General features: G+C 46.8%; 2 non-coding genes across 2 annotated transcripts; both read left to right on the top strand.

Moving 5' to 3' along the window:
- The first annotated feature begins 15,815 nt into the window (after positions 1 to 15,815).
- On the top strand, positions 15,816 to 15,971 carry LOC122062322. Its single transcript, XR_006134914.1, has one exon. It is a non-coding gene; the product is annotated as a 5.8S ribosomal RNA (ribosomal RNA).
- A 233-nt stretch (positions 15,972 to 16,204) lies between these two features.
- On the top strand, positions 16,205 to 19,561 carry LOC122062326. Its single transcript, XR_006134918.1, has one exon. It is a non-coding gene; the product is annotated as a 28S ribosomal RNA (ribosomal RNA).
- The last annotated feature ends 2,565 nt before the right edge of the window (positions 19,562 to 22,126 follow it).

The raw sequence follows: 22,126 nt of genomic DNA, 5'->3' as shown, positions 1-22,126 counted from the left end.
ATGAGAGAACGGAGACAACCAGACGATGTTTTAGGAGGCTCAAGTTATGTGACTACAACAAGAACCCTAATAGGTGTTACTCCTTGCGAGAGGGAGGCTAATTTGGTTGCTGATCCAATCATCCAGAGACACAAACTATCTCCTTACGTGGAGTATTTAGTCAAGTGGAAGGGGTGACCAGAGAGCAAGACGAGATGGGAGACAACTGGCATGCTGAGACGGCTCATGAATAAAAGTACCACAAGGAGGTTGCGACGAGGGCATCACAGATTTAGGATGGGGGAGAGTATCACGACCTATCCAACATAGTCCCATGGGCCTAGTTCACCAAGCCCATGGACTTAGGCCATTGGGCTAAGTAAGGTCCAAGTTCTAGAGTTTTCTACAAAGGTGTAATAACAATAGATATTTTATTATAGATATTTGTAGATGATATTTATAGGAGATATTCTAGGAGAGATTTTTACAGCTCCGCTAAGGACGTGGAGAGTTTCTAGTTTCCTCCCCAACCGTTGGATGGAGGACATTTGTAAATATCTTTGCCATCCATTGTAACTTGGGGTAGGTGTTGCCTCATTTGGCAAAGGCAGTCACCAAGGACCAACCAAGAGTGTTCAACCAAGCAAGTGAGTTCTCAAGCCATGTACTCAAGAGTTCTCTAGTGCAATACAAGTTCATTCTTCTCAAACTCACTCTTGTGTTCACTTCTTCTATTCCCAAGTCCCTTAAGGTGGGTGGTTAGGCTGACTTAGTACTAGTGGTAGTGCTAAGTGCCTGCGCGGTTGATTAGAAAGGTCTAAAGCCGTGACAACGTGCTCTTGAATGGCCGAAGTGTGTGCCTACGCGTGCCCCCAAGTGTTGACTACATGTGCTCATGTGTACACATTGAATGGCCGCACAACACGCCAAGTGTTGACTACATGTGCACATTGAATGGCTCAAGTGTTGCCTAACTGTGCCCATGCATGCCCACAACTGTTGCCTAAGTGTGCACCCAAGTGTGCCTATGCATGCTTGTGAATGCCCCAAGTGTCGCCTTAAGTGCGCCTATACGTGCCCCCAAGTGTTGAATAAGTGTGTTTATGCATGCACCCAAGTGTAGCCCAAGTGTCGCCAAATTGCGCTCTTTGAATGCCCCAAATGTTGCCTAAGTGTGCTCTTAAATGCCGCAAGTGTGCACATATACGTGCCCATGACAATGCCTACGCGTGCCCCCCTAAGGGTACTTAAGTGCATATGAAGGCAGTGCACAAGGCGGTAGTACCGCACGCACGGTCGCACAATGTGCATGCATGGTGGCAGGCATGGCTGCACTACCGCACGGAAGGCAGCTGACATGGCCGCACAAGGTGTAGGCATCACTGCGGGCAAGGTTGCACTAGCGCACGCAAGGCTACTGGCGTCGAGGCAGGCTGCCGCCCACATGGATGCGGGCGTGGCTGCAATACCGCAGACATGGTTGTATGCAACCTCGGGCACGGTTGCGGGTAAGGCTCCACTATCGCGAGCATGGGCGCAGGCTACCACGCACACATGGCTGAGGGCAAGGGTGCACCACCATGCGTAAGGTGGTAGGCAACAACGCACATTGCTACGGGAAAGGGTGCACAATCACACGTAAGGTGGTAGGCACGGCCGCACATGGCTGCGGGCAATGGTCCAGGCAGCGCTGTCACAGACCGCCCACTGAAGGCCCACAGGCCAAGCCCATTAAGCCCATGAACTTAGGCCATTGGGCTTAGTAAGGCCCAGTTTCTAGAGATTTCTACCAAAGTGTGGAACTTTAGATATTTTATAAGGAAATATTATGTAGGGAGGTTTTTAGAGTTCTCCACTAAGGAGGTGGGAAGCTTCTAGTTTCCACCCCAATCGTTGGATGTAAGACACATGTACATATCTTAGCCATTCATTGTAACTAGGAGTGACTATAAATAGAGGTGCCCTCATTTAGCCAAGGCACCAAGCAAGTGAGTTCTCAAGCCTTGTACTCAAGAGTTATTTAGTGTAATACAAGTTCATTCTTCCCAAACTCACTCTTGTGTTCACTTCTTCTCTTCCCAAGTCCCTTAAGGAGTGTGGTTAGGCTGACTTATTGCTAGTGGGAGTACTAAGTGCTGGTGCGGTTGCTTAGAAAGGTCTAAGGTTGTGACAGTTGTGGTGTCAGAGCTTCGGTTGCGAGGGAGCCAAGCTTGTGGGATAAGTATTATGTCTAACCTTTCAGAGGTACACGACATTGCAACATGTGAGCAGAACCGTGGAAGGGAGGAAAACCCCAACACTGGGAAGCAAAAGAGGAGCAAAAACAAGTCCGTAGATGTTGGTTGTCCTATGGAGTCTCGCTTAGCTCGGGTGGAGCTAGCAATGGGCGAGGTGAAGGGACACCTTGATGTTGTAGAGCAAAGTGGGGAGGAGCTCGAAGGAGAGCTCAAGGAGTCCCTATTGAGTACTCTCAACAGCATGGCATATGACCAAAAAGAGGAGTTTGCATCCTTTAAGGTTCATGTGTGGGAGGACATTTCCACCTTTAAGGATCAAATGCCGGAGGCGTCGGCCAAGATAGAAGCTTGTGTTGCTGAGGTACGTGAGGATTGGTCTTTATATAAAGGGCGGTGGCCGGGGGAGCTACTACCTCACGAGAAGTGCCTAGGATGGAGGTGCCAAAGCCCAAGCCATTTCCTAGGAAGAGAGATGCAGGGGAAATCGATAACTTTTTATGGCACATGGAGAGGTACTTCGAGGCAATGGCACTTAATGATGAGGCATCAAAGCTACGGACCGCTACTCTCTACCTTACCGATGATGCAACTCTATGGTGGCATAGAAAGCATGCCGATATAGAGAGAAGTATATGCACCATAGACACTTGGGATGATTTCAAAACTGAGTTAAAGAAACACTTCTATCCCGAGAATGCCACCTTCTTGGCTAGAAAGAGCCTAAAAAGGCTTAAACACACAGGTTCTATTCGGGACTATGTGAAGGAATTCTCTACCCTAATGCTCGTAGTCCTGAGTATGACTGAGGAGGAACTCCTATTCAACTTCATGGATGGCCTCCAAGGCTGGGCTGCGTAAGAACTATAACGCCTAGGCATGCAGGACCTTGCCTCAGCCATCACAGCAGCAGAGTCATTAGTGGAGTTTAGGAGAGACGATAGTTCTAAGCCCAAGAAGGGCACTAATGGGAAACGTGGGGGAGAGAAGGGGCCTAAGACATACCCTCCCAAGGAAGGTAGTAGTAAATCATCTTCAAACAAGGAGGGTAGGCCCAAGCAAGACAAAAGGGACAAGTTCACACCCAAGGATAAGTATTTCTTATGTGATGGTCCCCATTGGGCTAGGGATTGCCCCAAGAGAAAGGCTCTCAATGCCCTACTCGAGGAGAAAGAAGATAATGAGGCTCATATAGGGTCCCTACAATGACTAAGTGCCATCAAGGCTGAGACAGAGGTCAAGGCCACAACCTCACAAAAAGGGCTAATGTACGTGGAGGTGCATGTCAAAGGTAAGCCCACTTGTGCCATGATAGACACAGGTGCTACGCACAACTTCGTCTCAACAGAAGAGGTGAAGAGACTTGGACTTAAAGGGATCAAGGAGGGAGGATGGCTTAAGGCCATCAACTCCCAAGCCCGTCCCATACATGGTGTTGCTCGAGGGGTTGAGTTAAACATTGGGACATGGAAGGGCACGGTTGACTTGTCGATAATGCCCATGGATGATTTTCAAGTGGTGCTTGGCATGGATTTCTTAGAAAGGGTTAAGGCCATACCCATGCCATTTATCAGCATGGTTTGCATTATGGAGGAAGGAGCTCCATGCATGGTCCCAACTATACAAGGGACCAAGGACGGCCCAAAACTTCTTTCGGCTATACAGCTCGAGAAAGGAGTTAAGAAGGGGGAGACAACATACTTGGCAGCACTCTTAGAGCCTAAGGAAGACGGTCCAACTAAGGTGCTACCCAAGCCAATCGAGAAGGTCCTCGAAGAGTTCAAGGATGTGATGCCAAACGAGTTGCCCAAGAGTCTTCCACCTAGGAGGGAGGTGGATCATGCCATTGAGTTGGAGCCAGGCACCAAGCCACTAGCAATGGCACCATATAGAATGTCACCACTAGAGTTGGAGGAGCTAAGGAAGCAACTCAAGGAATTATTGGATGCGGGATTCATTCACCTTTCTAAAGCTCCCTACGGTGCCCCGGTTCTTTTTCAACGGAAGCATGATGGATCGCTTCGACTATGCATCGACTATAGGGCATTGAACAAGGTAACAATCAAGAATAAGTATCCCATTCCTTTGATAGCAGATCTATTTGATAGACTTGGTGGGACAAGGTACTTCACCAAGTTCGACTTACGATCGGGGTACTACCAAGTCCGCATCGTAGAAGGTGATGAGCCCAAGACAACATGCGTGACCCGATATGGCTTATATGAGTTCTTGCTGATGCCCTTCAGACTCATGAATGCCCCGGCTACATTTTGCACCCTTATGAACAAGATCTTCCATCCCTACCTTGACGAGTTTGTGGTGGTGTACTTGGACGACATCATTGTCTATAGCAACACATTGGAGGAGCACGTGCAGCACTTGAAGATCATCTTCAAGGAACTAAGGGACAATTAGCTCTATGTTAAGAAGGAGAAATGTGCATTTGCACAAGAGGAGGTGATGTTCCTTGGTCACAAGATTAGAGGTGGAACCTTACAAATGGATGAGAGCAAGGTGCAGGCTATCCAAGAATGGGAGGCACCAACTAAAGTGACTGGGCTAAGGTCTTTCCTTGGCTTAGTTAACTATTATCGGTGGTTCATTCAAGGTTACTTAAGAAGGGTAGCTCCACTTACAGACTTACTAAAGAAGAATTGACCATGGTTATGGTCGGACGCATGCACAGAGGCCTTTGAGGACTTAAAGAAGGCTGTCATGGGGGAACCGATGCTTACCCTACCCGACTATGGCAAGGCATTTGAGGTGCACATAGATGCATCTGACTTTGCTATCAGTGGGGTGTTGATGCAAGAAAGGCACCCCACTGCCTATGAGAGCCGTAAGTAACACGAGACAGAGCGGCGCTATACAGTCTATGAGAAAGAGATGACCGTGGTGGTGCATTGCCTAAGGACGTGGCGACACTACCTACTTGGGTCACAGTTTGTGGTGAAGATAGATAACGTTGACACTAACTACTTTCAAACCCAAAAGAAGTTGAGTCCTAAGCAAGCTAGATGGCAAGACTTCTTAGCAGAGTTTGACTTCGTCTTTGAATACAAGCCGGGTAAGGCCAATGAGGTGCCTGATGCGCTTAGTAGAAAGGTAGAGTTAGCTTCTCTTAGCCAACCGGAGTGGAAACTTCTAGAGTTGATCAAAGAGGGCCTCCAACATGATCCTGTGGCTAAGAACTTACTTACCCTTACATGGGAAGGCAAGACACGAAGATTTTGGGAGCAAAATGGCTTGCTCTATGCTAAGAAGAGGAGATTCTACGTGCCTAAGTGGAGTAACCTACGGAGAAACCTCATTCGTGAATGCCACGACACTAAATGGGCTGCCCACCTAGGACAAAGGCACACGCGGGGATTGTTGGAAGCGGCTTACTATTGGCCTCAGATGCGGGATGACATAGAGGCCTATGTGAGAACTTGTCTTGTATGCCAACAATACAAGGTGGAGCAGCAACCACCCAGGGGACTACTGGAGCCACTTCTCATACCAGAAAGACCATGGGAGAGTGTCTCTATGGACTTCATCAGTGCCCTACCCAAGTCAGAAGGGTGTGGGTCAATAATAGTGGTGGTTGACAGATTTTCAAAATATGGCACATTCGTGGCAGCACCAAGGGATTGTACGGCAGAAGAAGCGGGAAGGCTACTTCAAAAGCATGTCGTCAAACATTGGGGTGTGCCACAATCCATAATAAGTGATCGAGACCCTCGCTTCACAGGGAGGTTCTGGACAGAGCTATTCAAGTTGTTGGGATCGTCGCTACACTTCTCAACAAGCTTCCATCCCCAGACCGATGGGCAAATAGAGCGCATTAATAGCTTGTTGGAGCTTTACTTGAGACACTTCGTGAGTGCTAACCAACATGACTGGGCCAAGTTACTTGATATGGCTCAGTTCTCTTACAACCTCCAACGAAGTGAGGCTACGAACCAAAGTCCATTTGAAATTGCCACGGGACAACAACCCTTAACACCAAACACGGTGATGACCGGCTACATAGAGAAGAGCCCTTCGGCATTTAAGGTTGCCAAGGAGTAGCAAGAAAAGCTAGATGTGGCTAAGTCATACCTAGACAAGGCCACCAAAAAGATGAAGAAATGGGCTGACAAAGGGAGGCGACCAGAAAACTTCAAGATCGGGGACTTGGTACTTGTGAAGCTTCTACCCCAACAATTCAAGTCCCTAAGGCAGGTACATAAGGGGTTGGTACACAGGTATGAAGGCCCATTCAAGATAACCAAAAAGGTGGGCAAAGTATCCTATGAGGTGAGCCTACCTCCAAAACTCAAGATCCATCCAGTCTTCCATGAAAGCCTAATAAAGCCATACCATAGAGATAAGGAAGACCAAAGTCGTGGAGCCTCAACAAGAGCACCAATGGCTATCACTACTTCCTAGGACAACGAGGCTGAATACATAATCACGGATCGAGTCATCCGAAGATGAGGAGTATCACCTAGTAGGGAGTACTTAGTCAAGTGGAAGGAGCTACCAGAGAGCGAGGCAAGTTGAGAACTCGTCGACTCTTTATGGCAGTTCCAAGACCACATACAAAGGTTCCACGAAGAAGATGCGATGAGGACGTTGCCGAATTAGGTGGGGGAGAGTGTCACAGACTGCCCACTAAAGGCCCACAGGCGAAGCCCATTAAGCCCATGAACTTAGGCCATTGGGCTTAGTAAGGCCTAGTTTCTAGAGATTTCTACCAAAGTGTGGAACTCTAGATATTTTATAAGGAAATATTAAGGAGGTTTCTAGAGTTCTCCACTAAGGAGGTGGGAAGCTTCTAGTTTCCACCCCAATCATTGGATGTAAGACACATGTACATATCTTAGCCATTCATTGTAACTAGGAGTGACTATAAATAGAGGTGCCCTCATTTAGCTAGGGCACCAAGCAAGTGAGTTCTCAAGCCTTGTACCCAAGAGTTCTTTAGTGTAATACAAGTTCATTCTTCCCAAACTAACTCTTGTGTTCACTTCTTCTCTTCCCAAGTCCCTTAAGGAGTGTGGTTAGGCTGACTTAGTGCTAGTGGGAGTACTAAGTGCCGTACTATTGCCCGTGCCGCACTTCCAGGCACAAGGCTGCGACCACGACTGCACATGCCTTGCACAAGGTTTTTACATGTGGCCGCACATGCCATATGAAATTTTGTAGGCATGGCGCACATGACACGCAGATGGCTGTACAGCCGCGTCCAAGGTTACATTCCACGCCGTACATGCCGTGCGTTTGGCTGCACCAATGCATGTAAGGTTGCTGGCATGGCCGCACATGCTGTGCTCATGGCTGCCTTACCACTCACAAGGTTGCATGCATTGCTCCACACCATCCTCCAGATTGTATGTATGGCTGCATGTGGCACTCCCATCGCTGCCTCACCGCGCGCTTGGTTTTGGGAGTTACCGGATGTGCCACGCACAAGGTTGTAGGCATGGCAGCACCGCCTCGCGTAAGGTTATGTTGCATGGTCACACATGCATCGCGCATGGCTACACTACCACACGCAAGTTCACTGGCATGGCCTCCCATGCGTCGATCATGGTGGTTGGCTTGGCCGCACATGCCACGGGCATTTTAGCACATGGCACGCGCAAGGTTGCAAGCATTGCTGTACTTCCGTGCCCACGTCTGCAGTCCGTCATGCACATAGCTGCACGCACATGGCTCACACATGGATGCTGCCATGGTCCCCATGGCCCATGCAACAAAGGCTCCTTTGCGGCCTTTGGTTGAACATAAGGCACCGACTACTACACACGTCAAGGCCACGCCCGCACAACATAGTTTGGGTCTTTAAATCATGTTGTGCAAAACATCCCATTGGGTTAGAAAAGCCTTGCAATTGGATATTTGGCACTCAACGTACAATCATTTTCACTTAAACCCCGTATTTCCATTTTTTTGGGTATTTTTCGTAATGTTTCAATCATAAAATATTAAAAAATATCAAAATATGTTGGAATGGTCCAATATTTTTTCAGAACATTCTATCAACCTTTGGAAGACATCCAAAATTTAGTTTCTGGAAAAATACATTAAAATGAATTTTTCATAGTTTTTTGAATTTAATATGTTTTTTCATATTAAAAAATTAATAAAAAAAATATTTATCAGAAAACTATGATTTTTATAAAATACTCTTTGGATTTTTCCTTAATCTTATACCAAGTTTCATTTGATTTGGATATTTGAAGCTCAAAATATAGACCGGTATATTTTTGGGGAGGGGTCATGTCTCCTTCTAGAAAGGGACAGAAAGCATAGAGCTACCTTGAGGGAGAGGGATGCCACTCTCCGGGTGGTTTTTGAGGAACCACACAGAGGGGCAGCAGACAATGAGCGGGCGTGGTAAGCAAACCCAAAAGACCCATGGCATGGGAATAAAAGTGAAATGGCATGTCGATTTCGATGAGTTGGCCCTTGGTGTGCGTCGAGGCCTACCACTGCGTGCAGCTGGACGCCCATGGATTCCTGCCTTGCATGCCATGACCCCACAGCTACTGTCAGGTGTGCCAGTCACAGCATAGCATGCCCAATGAAGGTGCACGTGCTTGCGAATGGTCAGCCCTTCTGTCGCACAATGTCGCCCCCTTCTACCGCACAGCGTTGCCTGCCACCGTGGGTTGCTGGGCGCACATCGCTACTTGCCATACGCTGCCACACCCCCACTTCTGCAGCCACATGTGCCCATCAATGCATAGCATTTCCAACGATGGCATGGCATGTGAAAACATGTACATGGCGTGTCCGTCCCGACAGTCATCCACTCTACCGCACACAGTTGTCCACCATTGTGTGCTGTTGGGCACGCATGGCTGCCTGCCTTACGCTACAGTGCCTCCACATCTTCCACCACATGCGTCTATCATCGTACAGCATGCCCAAGAGTGGCATCGCATGTGCAAAACACCTGCACGGTATGTCGATTTCAAAGATTTGGCCCTTGGTGTGCATTGTGCCTGCCACGACGTGCTGCTTGGCCCTCATAGTTGCCTACCATTTACCACTATGCCTCGACAGCTATTGCCTCCTGTGCTCGTAGCTGCAAAGAAATCCCAACAAAGGCTTGGCATGTATGTGAAAACAAGTATATGGCTCATCTGTCCCGATGGTCAGCCCATCTGCCGCACACCATGGCCTGCAATCGTGTGCTACGAGGTGCCCATGGCTCCCTACCTTCTGCTACCATGCCCCCACAGTTGCTGACACATGTGTCCGTAGCTGCACAGCATTTTCAAGAGGCATGGCATTTGAAAACAAGTAAATGGCCAATGCATCCCGATGTTCAGTCCCTCTGCCGCACACCGTTGCCTACCACCCTGGGCTGTTGGGTACGCAAGGGTTCTTTCCTTGTGCTGCCATGCCCCCACAGTTGCTGCTAGATGCGCCTGTAGCCGCATGGCATGCCCAAGATAAGCCTGGCATGTGAAAATCACCATCAAGGCACGAAGGTTCCGATGACTGCCTTTGATGTGTGTTGTGGCCTACCATGGCGTGCTACTGGGCGTGCATGGCTCCTAAAAAAACTGCTGCCACATACGCCAGTAGCCACACAGCATGCCCAAGAGTTGCATGGCATGTGAATGACAGTAAAATGGCATGATGGTCCAGATGATTAGCCCCTTGTTTTGCACCTTGGCCGACCAATACGTGCTGGTGGCTTTGCATGGCTACCTACACACTGCACCTATACCCTCGTCGCAGCCTACTGCCACTTTTGTTAGTTTTAATATAGCATGCCCAAGAGAGTTATGGCATGTGAAAAATTTGAAAATGACGTGTTGGCCCCATTGATTAATCCCATTTAGGAACCGTGGCAGTTTGACGTGCTTTACTTCCTGCCATGTGCAGTTGTGCTAGCGCCACTTTTAACGAGCATGGTCATAGTCATGCATTTCCACCCCTCTTTGCTCTTTGGCCTGTTGTCATATGTCGGTCATGGTGCAAGGGGTGGGCTGTTGTCTACATTTGATATGCCCAATGAATGGGTTTTCACCGAATCATTGGTCAAGTCAATGTACACAATAAATATTTGGTTGGTCCCTCCCGCCATCCCATTGTTTTTTGTTTTTTTAAATTGCATTATCGTGGGTTCGTTGCATGCAAGGGTTTTTTCATGGCCAGTTTTGTGGCCTATGCTATTTGGAGAAGTGCGTTCCTAAGTCGTGCCTAGGTGTGGAGGTGTTTGCATGCCTTTTTACGACCAGTGTCATAATACGACATTAACATGGGTCTCTGGAGAACATAGGTTGCAAGCTTGCAGGTGGTGGTAGATCATGAGTCCCTCCGCCCTCCTTGCTTTTTAAAAAAAATTCCATTCTCGTGGGTATGTTGCTTGCAAGAGTACTGTCATGCTCGATTTTGTGGCCTTTGCTATTTGGAGGAATGCGTTTCTAAGTTGTGCCTAGGTGCGGAGGTGTTTGCCTGCCTCCTGCCGCAAGTGTTATAGTGCGACATTAACATGGGTCTCTGGAGAACATAGGTTTGCAAGCTTGCAGGTGGAGATAGATCACGAGTCCCTCCCTCTCCCCTCCCCCCACTTTTGTTTTTAAAAAAAAATTACATTCTCGTGGGTTTGTTGCTTGCAAGAGTTTTCTCATGCTCGGTTTTGTGGCCTTATAGTATTTGGAGAAATGTGTTTCTAAGTCACGCGTAGGTGCGGAGGTGTTTGCATGCCTCCTGTCGGAAGTGTTATAATACGACATTAACGTGGGTCTCTGATGAACATAGGTTGCAAGCTTGCAAGTGGAGACAAATCACATGTCCCTTCCCCCCTCCCCTTGTTCATTTAAAAAATTTGCATTATCGTGGGTTTGTTGCTTGCGAGAGCTTTCTCATACTAGGTCTTGTGGCCTTTGCTATTTGGTGAATCACGTTTCTAAGTCGTGCCTAGGTGTGGAGGTGTTTGCATGTCTCTTGCCGCAAGTGTGATAATATGACATTAATGTGGGTCTTTGGAGAACGTAGGTTGCAAGCTTGTAGGTGGAGATAGATCTCGAGATCCTCGACCCCAGTTGATTGTTGAGATTTTCGTGCTTAGCGAGGCTATTGATTTTTCTTCTACAAAATCCTTATTACGTTGTAGTAGGTTTGGTGGTGGATTCTGTCAGTAGTGGACGCATTGCACGTGAGTGGCTATTGGTTTTCTTGTGATTGTGGGCACTTTGCTTGTGTATTGAACCACTATGCACAGATACCTCTATAGGTTGTGATGGGCCAAAACTATCTTTGTTAAGGGCTTGAAAATGGTTCCTGTGTTGCTTACCCAGTTGGATGGAAAGATGCTGCCCCTTCACTATCATTTCATCCCTCTTGCCTGCCCTTGTGGTTGGTGTGAGGTGGCTTGGCATACGATGCATATGTCCACTTTCTTTGTGTCAGTGCTGCACGTGCACTGTTTGTGCTCTAGGATGCGGGACATTTTATCGGGCAAAGTGGATGTGTGTGTGTGTCCTCTTGAATCCTTTGGTTGTGCCTGGTTGCACAAGAACGATAGACTGCCATTAATGTATGGAGCAGCATCACCCAATGCACAATTGGGGATGTGGTTTATGCAGTGCTTTGCCATCAAGAAGGAAAGTTACCTGGTTGATCCTGCCAGTAGTCATATGCTTGTCTCAAAGATTAAGCCATGCATGTGTGAGTATGAACTCATTCAGACTGTGAAACTGCGAATGGCTCATTAAATCAGTTATAGTTTGTTTGATGGTATCTGTTACTCGGATAACCGTAGTAATTCTAGAGCTAATACGTGCACCGAACCTTGACTTTTGGAAGGGATGCATTTATTAGATAAAAGGTCGATGCGGGCTCTACCCGTTGCTCTAATGATTCATGATAACTTGACGGATCGCATGGCCTTTGTGCCGATGATGCATCATTCAAATTTTTGCCCTATCAACTTTCGATGGTAGGATAGTGGCCTACTATGGTGGTGACAGGTGATGGAGAATTAGGGTTCGATTCCGGAGAGGGAGCCTGATGAGCACATTTATGTGTGAAATCTAGGGTAGTAAAATATGCATTTTACATATTTAGAATTGAACTACCTTGGGTTTTACTCTCTTTTTGCAGGTTTTATATTTTTAAGGCCTTAAAGACTATCGGATGCTATATCTTCAATTTTACACGTAAAGAGGTCCTATTTCTTTTCATGGTTACGAAGAGGACAAAATTCTGAGCAAGATGGACGTGTTCAATTAAAAGTACACATTCGTTTGGTCACCCGTACAAATGATTATTCTTTTCGGGTCAGAAAAAGAATAATGGATTAGAACTGAACCGAGATGCAGAACCAGCCCATTTGCAGTTGTCCCAGAGGTACAAGGAATATTTTAAATGCCAACAAGGATCGATGGACCACATCCTTAAGTGATTGAAGATTTGTTTTTGGTAACAACAACTACCTAGTGTAGTTGGTGAGCTATGGTGTGCAAAATTCCCTTGCTCACCAAGAGGTCTCAAGTTCGAATCTCATGGTTTTTTTTTTTTAGAGAATTTTGTTGAAGATTTCCTGCTTTTCACTCACTTAAAGCACTAAGGGCATGGAGGGGATTTCCACATCAAATTAGAAGCAAGGAAAATCGTGGAAGCAAGAAGAAAAAAAAAAGGAAAGGAAAATCGTGGAAGCAAGAAGAGAAGAAAAAAAAAGGAAAGAAAAAAAAGGGAGAAATAAAAATTATCCAAATCTTCTCTCTCCTCCACATCATCACCAAAGATTGTCCAAATCACACAAAGCAAGAAGAAAATCGTCCCTAGGAGAGAGAAAAAGAAGAAAAATAAATTAGAAAAAAAAGGAAAGAAAATAAGCAAAAAAATTATAGGAAATTTCTCCAAATTTATTTCTCTCTTCTCTCTCCTCCATCTTAGCACTTTTGGACTCAAAAGATCTCACAATCAATTGTGGGTTTCTCCCTTTTAGGAAAGAGAAATTTGTTACCCTACCTCCCCATTCCCTATAAATAAAACTCATGTAAGAGGAGGAGAGACAATTCATTCTTCTTCTAGTTTTTTTAATTGCTCTCTCTTTCTCATGCTCTCTCTCTAGTTTTAGTTCTTCTTTATCTTTTCTTCAATCACTTTTGTAATAGTTTTTTTTTTATTTCAATTAATGCAAGCACTCTTTTATTTTTATTCAGCCCTTTTATGTTTATGATTTATGCAATTGAGTTGTAATTTTTTAAGTTATAGTTCTAGGCTTAGATTTAGGTGACAAGATCACGAGCCGTGGAGCAATTTTTTTTTCAAGTTCAAGCATTGATTCAAGTAAGTAGGCTCCTTCAGTAGTCTTCTCTCCCCCCTCTCATTCCCTCTTCTGACTACCATTTCTTTCTTAATTTAGGATTTTTATTTTCAGTCATTACATTATTGCTATCCCTTTCCCCCAAGGTTCATGGCTAGTGTATGTGTTGGCTTTGCCCTCCTAGCCATAGAACCATCAATTTATTGTTTTTATTTTAATTGTCTCCCTTTCCCTAAAGCCAAGTAGAGTAACCCTTGTAAGAGTGACTCTCTGGTCAAGTAGGGAAGCTCATATTATGATGCATTCCTCGGGCTAAGTAGAGAAACCTACTTGTGAGTCTCTCTCTAGCTTTATCCCCTTTCTTTTACTTTATTTTTATTTCAGCATTTTTTTCTTTATTTATTTATTTTTTTTTTTATTTTTTAATTGCGTGGGTTGTTTATTTTTAGTTATTTATTTATTTAATTTTAATTGTATGGCTTGCGTCTTTAAATTCTTAGATGACGAATGGTTAGGACGTTGTTTTAGATACATATGTTTAGGACAGTAATTAGAATTAGATCGCAACTATTAATCGGTTCACTTTCGCATTATTAAAAGAGATAAAAAAATAAAGTGACTGCTCTCCCTTTGTTCGACCCGTAGCTACACTGATCCGTACGCTTGCGGTTACATTTTAAATCTCAAACAGAGCCTGAGAAACGGCTACCACATCCAAGGAAAGGTAGCAGGCACACAAATTACCCAATCCTGACATGGGGAGGTAGTGACAATAAATAACAATACCGGGCTCTTTGAGTCTGGTAATTGGAATGAGTACAATCTAAATCCCTTAACGAGGATCCATTGGAGGGCAAGTCTGGTGCCAGTAGCCACTATAATTCCAGCTCCAATAGCTTATATTTAAGTTGTTGCAGTTAAAAAGCTCGTAGTTGGACTTTGGGATGGGACGATCGGTCCACCTCACGGTGTGTACCGGTCATCTCATCCCTTCCGTCGGCGATGCGTGCCTAGCCTTAAATGGTTGGGTCGTGCCTCCATCGCCGTTACTTTGAAGAAATTAGAGTGCTCAAAGTAAGCCTACACTTTGGATACATTAGCATAGGATAACATCATAGGATTTCGATCTAATTGCGTTGGCCTTCGGGATCGTAGTAATGATTAACAGGGACAGTTGGGGGCATTCGTATTTCATAGTCAAAGGTGAAATTCTTGGATTTATGAAAGAAGAACCACTGCGAAAGCATTTGCCAAGGATGTTTTCACAAGAACGAAAGTTGGGGGCTCGAAGACGATCAGATACTATCCTAGTCTCAACCATAAACGATGCCGACCAGGGATCAGTGGATGTTGCTTTTAGGACTCCATCGGCACCTTATGAGAAATCCAAGTTTTTGGGTTCCGGGGGGAGTATGGTCGTAAGGATGAAACTTAAAGGAATTGATGGAATGGCACCACCAGGAGTGGAGCCTGCGGCTTAATTTGACTCAACATGGGGAAACTTACTAGGTCTAGATATAGTAAGGATTGACAAACTGAGAGATCTTTCTTGATTCTATGGGTGGTGGTGCATGGCCGTTCTTAGTTGGTGGAGCAATTTGTCTAGTTAATTTCGTTAATGAACGAGACCTCAGCCTGCGAACTAGCTATGTGGAGGTGACCCTCCACGGCCAGCTTCTTAGAGGAACTATGGCCATTTAGGCCACAGAAGTTTGAGGCAATAATAGGTCTGTGATGCCCTTAGATGTTCTGGGCCACACGCGCGCTACACTGATGTATTCAAGGAGTCTATAGCCCTGGTCGACAGGCCCTGGTAATCTTTAAAATTTCATCATGATGGGGATAGATTATTACAATTGTTGGCCTTCAACGAGGAATTCTTAGTAAGCACGAGTCATCAGCTCGCGTTGACTACGTCCCTGCCCTTTGTACACACCGCCCGTCGCTCCTACCGATTGAATGGTCCGGTGAAGTATTCAGATCGCAACGATGTAGGTGGTTCACCACCGCTGACGTCGTGAGAAGTCCATTGAACCTTATCATTTAGAGGAAGGAGAAGTCGTAACAAGGTTTCCGTAGGTGAACCTGCAGAAGGATCATTATCGATACCTATCCAGTGAGACCCATGAACATGTTACGTTACGCTATCAAGGTAGGGCCTGGGAGCGTGAGCTCCTTCCTTCTCAACCCTTGTAAAAGGTAGGCCTGTGATCCTTCGTAGCATTCAACCTAAACATAACCACCGGCATAGTCGGCGCCAAGGAACTCACAACGGAAAGGATATGACATCATTGCGCCTTTGGTCTGGTGTGGTCATCCTAGATCCGAATCTTTATCTTAACGACTCTCGACAACGAATATCTCGGCTCTTGCATCGATGAAGAACGTAGAAAAATGTGATACTTTGTGTGAATTGTAGAATCCCGTGAACTATGGAGTCTTTGAATGCAAGTTGCGCCCTAGGCCATAGGGCTGAGGGCACTCCTGCCTGGGCGACACGAGTCATGTTGCCCCACCTCCTTTACCCCTTGTGGTGGTGGTGTGGAGTGAAGATTGGCCCCTGGTGTCTCTGTTTGAGATGCGATAGGCCCAAATTCAAGGGCCCCTTGTGTGGCAAGCGTCACGATGAGTGGTGGTTCGAGCCACTTTGCCATTGTTCAGACATCGTGTGCGTGTTCTGCTCCCATTGAGCTCTGGTGACCCTGATCGCCATTCGATGGCATTTTGACTGCGACCCTAGGTCAGGTGGGGCTACCCGCTGAGTTTAAGCATATCAATAAGCGGAGGACAAGAAACTTACGAGGATTCCCTTAGCAACGGCGAGTAAATCGGGACGATCCTAGCTTGAGAATTGGGCGGATTTGTCATTCGAATTGTAGTCTGTAGAAGCGTCCTCAGCAGCGGACCGGGCCCAAGTCCCCTGGAAGGGGGTGCTGAAGAGGGTGAGAGACCCATCGTGTCTGGACCTTGTCGTACCATGAGGCACTGTCGGTGAGTCAAGTTGTTTGGGAATGTAGCCCCAATTAGGTGGTAAATTTTGTCCAAGGCTAAATATAGGCGAGAGAACGATAACGAACAAGTACCACAAGGGAAAGATGAAAAGGACTTTGAAAATAGAGTCAAAGAGTGTTTAAAATTATCAGGAGGGAAGCGGGGGCTAGTGATGCATCTCGATTGGACGCGAAACGGTTAATAGCCGATTCGCTGCTCGACTCAGGGCGTGGATCGATGTGGATTGCAACGGCGTCCCAAGCCCGGGTTATCGCTTTATGTCTGAGGAGATGTCATCGCCGTGATCATGGTAGGCAGCGTGCACCTCGATGGTGTGCCTATTGGAAACTGCATGCTCCAGGCATTGGCCTGTCGGGCTCCCCATTCGACTCATCTTGAAACACGGGCCAAGGAGTCTGACATGTGTGCAAGTCAACGGGCGAGTAAAACCCATAAGGCGTATGGAAGCTGACTGGTGGGATCCCCTTGTGGGTTGCACCACCGACCGACCTTGATCTTCTGTGAAGGGTTCGAGTGAGAGCATACCTATCGGGACCCGAAAGATGGTGAATTATGCCTGAGCGGGGCTAAGCCAGAGGAAACTCTAGTGGAGGCCCATAGCAATACTGATGTGCAAATCATTCGTCTGACTTGGGTATAGGGGTGAAAGACTAATCGAATCATCTAGTAGTTGGTTCCTTCAAAGTTTCCCACAAGATAGTTGAAACCCGCGGGCATGTTCTATCGGCTAAAGCCAATGATTAGAGGCATTGGGGGCATAACACCCTCGACTTATTCTCAAACTTTAAATAGGTAGGACGGCGTGGCTGCTTCATTGAGCCACGCCATGGAATCGAGAGCTTTAAGTGGGCCATTTTTGGTAAGCAGAACTGGCGATGCGGGATGAATCGGAAGTCGGATTACGGTACTGGATTGCATGCTAACCTAGAACCCACAAAGGGTGTTGGTCGATTAAGATAGTAGGACAGTGGTCATGGAAGTCGAAATCTACTAAGGAGTGTGTAACAACTCACCTGCCGAATCAACTAACCTTGAAAATGGATGGCGCTGAAGTGCGTAACCTTTACTCGGTCGTCAAGGCAACTGCCAGGCCCCAATGAGTAGGAGGGCATGATGGTCACCGTAAAACTAGGGGCATGAACTCGAGCGGAGTGACCGTCGGTGCAGATATTGGTGGTAGTAGCAAATATTCAAATGAGAACTTTGAAGGCCGAAGAGGGGAAAGGTTCCATGTGAACGGCACTTGCACATGGGTTAGTCGATCCTAAGGAATAGGGGAAGTTCATCAGAGAGCGTGTAGGCACGCGTGCTCCGGAAGGGAATCGTTTTAAAATTCCTGAACCGGGACGTGGCGGTTGACAACAATGTTAGGAAGTCCGGAGACGTCGGCAGGGGCCTCAGGAAGAGTTATCTTTTTTGGTTAACAGCCTGCCCACCCTAAAAACGGCTCAACCGGAGGTAGGGCCCAGTGGTTGGAAGAGCACTGCACGTCACGTGGTGTTCGGTGCGCCCCCGGTGGCCCTTGAAAATCTGGAGGATCAAGTGCCGACCATGCCCGATCGTACTCATAACCGCATCAGGTCTCCAAGGTGAACAGCCTCTGGTCGATAGAACAATGTAGGCAAGGGAAGTCAACAAAATGGATCCGTAACCTCGGGAAAACGATTAGCTATCGAAGGATTTCTCGAGCTACTTTCGCGGTGAGAGCGGGTCACCGCGTACCGGTCAGGGGACAGACTAGGAACGGCCCCCTCAGGGGCCTTCCCCAGGCACCGAACAGTCGACTTGGAACTGGTACGGACAGGGGGAATCCGACTGTTTAATTAAAACAAAGCATTACAATGGTCCCTACAGATGCTCACGCAATGTGATTTCGGCCCAGTGCTCTGAATGTCAAAGTGAAGAAATTCAACCAAGCGCGGGTAAACGGCGGGAATAACTATGACTCTCTTAAGGTAGCCAAATGCCTCACCATCTAATTAGTGACGCGAATGAATGGATTAACAAGGTTCCCACTGTCCCTGTCTACTATCCAGTGAAACCACAGCCAAGGGAACGGGCTTGGTAGAATCAGCGGGGAAAGAAGACCCTATTGAGCTTGACTCTAGTCCGACTTTGTGAAATAACTTGAGAGGTGTAGGATAAGTGGGAGCTGGAAACGGTGCTAGTGAAATACCACTACTTTTAATGTTATTTTACTTACTCCATGAGTCAGAGGTGGGGCTTTGCCCCTCCTTTTGGACCCAAAGTCCACCTCCGTGGGGTGATCCGGGCAGAGTACATTGTCAGGTGGGGAGTTTGGCTGGGGCAGCACATCTGTTAAAAGATAACACAAGTGTCCTAAGATGAGCTCAATGAAAACAGAAATCTCGTGTGGAACAAAAGGGTAAAAGCACGTTTGATTCTGACTTCCAGTATGAATACGAACTGTGAAAGCATGGCCTATCGATCCTTTAGACCTTCAGAATTTGAAGCTAGAGGTGTCAAAAAAGTTACCACAGGGATAACTGGCTTGTGGCAACCAAGCGTTCATAGCGATGTTGCTTTTTGATCCTTTGATGTCGCCTCTTCCTATCATTGCGAAGCAAAATTCGCCAAGTGTTGGATTGTTCACCCACCAATAGGGAACGTAAGCTGGGCTTAGACCGTCGTGAGACAGATTAGTTTTACCCTACTAATGACAGTGTCGCGATAGTAATTCAACCTAGTACGAGAGGAACCGTTGATCCACACAATTAGTCATCGCGCTTGGTTGAAAAGCCAGTGGCGTGAAGCTGCTATATGCCGGATTATGATTGAACGCCTCTAAGTCAGAATCCAGGCTAAAGAAGCGATGCCTGTGCCCATCGCCCGTTTACCGACCCATAGTAGGGGCCCTCCGGCCCCTAAAGGCACATGTCATTGGCCAACCCCCGTAGTGGACGTGTTGTGTGGGCTGCCTTGAAGCTTAATTCCTGTCAGGCGATGGATAGAATCCTTTGCAGACGTCTTAAATACGCGATGGGGTATTGTAAGTGGCAGAGTGGCCTTGCTACCACGATCCACTGAGATTCAGCCCCGTGTCGTATCGATTCGTTCCCCCGTCTTTTTCCCCTTTTCTTTCCCCCCAAATATTTCTAGTTCTACCCCCACACCCTCCTGAGGCTAGGATAGTCCATGCGTGGCCCCAGGTATGCCCCTAATTGTTAACTGCCCCAACGGTTGCCTGAGTATGGTTATGCATGTTGCCCAAGTGAAGTGCGCCTATGCGTGCACATTGAGTGCCACTAAGTGTACACGTTGTCACGACCTGCCAAACATAGGCCCATGGACTTAGGCCATTGGGCTAAGTAAGGTCTAAGTTCTAGAGTTTTCTACAAAGGTGTAGTAACTCTAGATAATTTTATTGTAGATATTTCTAGAAGATATTTATAGGAGGTATTTTGGGGGAGATTTCTAGAGTTCTCCACTAAGAAGGTGGGAGGCTTCTAGTTTCCTCCCCAACCGTTGGATGCAGGATGTTTGTAAATATCTTAGCCATCCATTGTAACTTGGGGTGCCTACAAATAGGTGTTGCCTCATTTGGCAAAGACACTCACCAAGGACCAACCAAGAGTGTTCAGCCGAGCAAGTGAGTTCTCAAGCCTTGTACTCAAGAGCTCTCTAGTGCAATATAAGTTCATTCTTCTCGAACTCACTCTTGTGTTCACTTCTTCTCTTCCCAAGTCCCTTAAGGAGGGTGGTTAGGCTGACTTAGTGCTAGTGGGAGAGTCGGCGCGGTCTCTTAGAAAGGTCTAAGGGCATGACGGTTGTGGTATCAGAGCTTCTGTTGCGAGGGAGCCAAGCTTGTGGGATAGGAGATAGGCGAGCTAAAATTGTGGAATAGAGACCAACACCTACATAAGTAAGCAAAGAAGGAGCAAAGGCAAGTCTGTCAACTTTGGCGTTGCTATGGGGCCTCGCTTAGCTTGAGGGGAGCAAGTATTGGGCGAGGTAAAGTGGTGCCTGAATGTCGTGGAGCAAAGTGGGGAGGAGCTCAAAGGCCATGTGGAGCTCAGGGAGGAGCTTGATGGCCAGATGGGGGAGCTCAAGGGGTCCCTACAAGGTGCTCTCAACACCATAGTAAGTAACTAAGAGGAGATGGTTGCCACCTTCAAGGCTCAAGTACGCAAAGGGGTTAGATAAGGTGGAAGCTCGTATTAAAGAAGAAGTATGGGAAGAGTAGGAAGACAGCGGCGAGGGAAGCCACTACCTCTCATGACATGTCTAAAGGAGAGGCACTAAGGCACAAGCGTGATAAGAGGAATCAGTTCAAGCCTAGAGGCAAGTGATTCCTATGTGATGAGCTACATTGGTTTAGGGATTGCCCCAGGAGGAAAGCTGATAGAAGCCTATTAGAGGAAGAGGGCCAAGAGGAAAAGCCACCTTGCATGGGGTCCCCAATGCAGCGTGGTGCCACCAGGGGCGAGATAGGGGTGAAGGCCCTTAACTCTCAAAAGCGGTTGATGTGTGCAAAAGTGTGCATCAATGGGAAGCCCACACAGGCGAAGGTAGATACATGAGCCACACACAACTTCGCCTTGACGGAGGAGGCAAAGGAACTCGGGCCGAGGGCATCCTAAGGCTATCAACTCCAAAGAATGCCCCATACGTAATGTTGCTCGAGGGGTCGAGAAGAACCTTGGGACTAAAGGAGTTCTCCAACACCATCTAGGGGCTAGGTGCTTGCTTGCCCTTGAACGAGAGGGCAAGACAAGGAGAATTTAGGAACAAGCCATCCATGCTAAGAAAAGAAACATGTAAACGAGAGAACAGAGACAACCACACGACTTTGTAGGAGGCTCAAGTTATATGACTACAACAAGAACCCCAATAGGCGTTACTCCTTGCGAGAGGGAGGCTTATTTGGTTGCTGATCCAATCATCCAGAGACACAAACTATCTCTTTATATGGAGTATTTAGTCAAGTGGAAGGGGACCAGAGAGCGAGACGAGATGGGAGACAACTAGCATGCTGAGATGGCTCATAAATAAAAATACCACAAGGAGATTGTGACAAGGGCGTCACAGATTTAGGTGGGGCAGAGTGTCATGACCTGCCCAACATAGGCCCACGGGCCTAGCTCACCAAGCCCATGGACTTAGGCCATTAAGCTAAGTAAGGTCCAAGTTCTAGAGTTTTCTACAAAGGTGTAGTAACAATAGATATTTTATTATAGATATTTGTAGAAGATATTCATAGGAGATATTCTGGGAGAGATTTCTAGAGCTCTGCTAAGGAGGTGGGAAGCTTCTAGTTTCCTCCCCAACTGTTGGATGGAGGACATTTGTAAATATCATAGCCATCCATTGTAACTATTAAGAAGAAAATAAATATTTATCAGAAAAATATGATTTTTATATGAAAATAATATTTGGATTTTTCCTTAATTTCATACCAAGTTTCATTTGATTTGGATATTTGAAGCTCAAAAAATAGACCGGTATATTTTTTGGGGGGGTCATGTCTCCTTCTGGAAAGGGACAAAGAGCATAAAAGCTACCTTGAGGGAGGGGGGTGCCACTCCCTGGGTGGTTTTCATGGGGCCACATAAAGGGGTGGCAGACAATGAGCAGGCATGATAGGCAAACCCAAAAGACCCATGGCATAGGAAAAAAAGTG

The sequence above is a fragment of the Macadamia integrifolia genome, unplaced genomic scaffold, assembly GCF_013358625.1.
Source record: "Macadamia integrifolia cultivar HAES 741 unplaced genomic scaffold, SCU_Mint_v3 scaffold100, whole genome shotgun sequence".
NCBI lineage: Eukaryota > Viridiplantae > Streptophyta > Magnoliopsida > Proteales > Proteaceae > Macadamia > Macadamia integrifolia.
This window is presented reverse-complemented; position numbering and strand designations above follow the sequence as displayed.